Raw genomic sequence first — 1,025 nt, 5'->3', positions numbered from 1 at the left:
TTTTGTTTGATTAATGTTAAGCACTAAGATCGTGTGAGGATGTAGAAAAGCTTCGGGATCAGATTTACTGAAATCCGATTGAAAAAGCTTATTTACCGCCTGACGACCATGATAATCTGGCAAAATTTTCGTATAAAAAACTATTAGCCAAACCATGTTTAAAAGACATATTTGTAAGTTAGAAATTGTGTAATTACATACACTGTGTATTTAGAAAATAAAACAAACATCGTCATTTTCCTTTTTTTGGAAACATAACCATTAAAATTCTTAATTTTTCGGTTGGTATTAGGCTGTTTTGGTAATGTTTGGCTGTGAAAAGGCACACAACAAGTTACTCCCTTCTGGAAAATGGATAATTTCTATTAAGTGACCGCTCGATCATTGGAATACCTTCGCAATTAGCTAAAAACGAGTTAATTATTGACTTCTGACAAACTGGTATTTTCCCCAATCATTAGAACACATCTGCTTTCGATTTTTTATAAGTAAATGAATATAAGGGAACCCCGGCATTAAGTTCAACCGAATAAGTTCACTGAAACACTGAAAATGTATCATTACAATTGCAATATTAGTCCTACTTCTGTCAGTCAGAAAGTTTTCATATGAATATAACATATATAGAATATTCATGTTATCAAGAAGATTGTTAGAGACAGTTTAAAACATATGCTAATTTCAAGTCACATGTGGCTAGAGATCATCGAAATAATGAACACACTGGTAGAGGTTCATATACATATACATAGTGTAGAACACTCAACACTTTAAATGCAATAAGCCAGAATGTTGTTCTTTGCAGTTTACTTAATTGAGAGAACTTCTTTCTCACCTGCAACAACACATAGCTATTTTTGATCCCGTATTTGAACTGCTTGTCCATGTTTTAAAAAAATCATCATTCACATCCCATTCATCTCGAAAGCTTAACAGTTATACCTCGAATAATTTATTGTCATGTAAATTGTCTGAGAATATTGGATCGATGGAAAATGATGATGGGTCAATTGCTGATGATGGGG

The sequence above is a fragment of the Lottia gigantea genome (genome assembly GCF_000327385.1).
Source record: "Lottia gigantea unplaced genomic scaffold LOTGIsca_2168, whole genome shotgun sequence".
NCBI lineage: Eukaryota > Metazoa > Mollusca > Gastropoda > Lottiidae > Lottia > Lottia gigantea.
Note: the sequence above shows the minus strand (reverse complement) of the source record.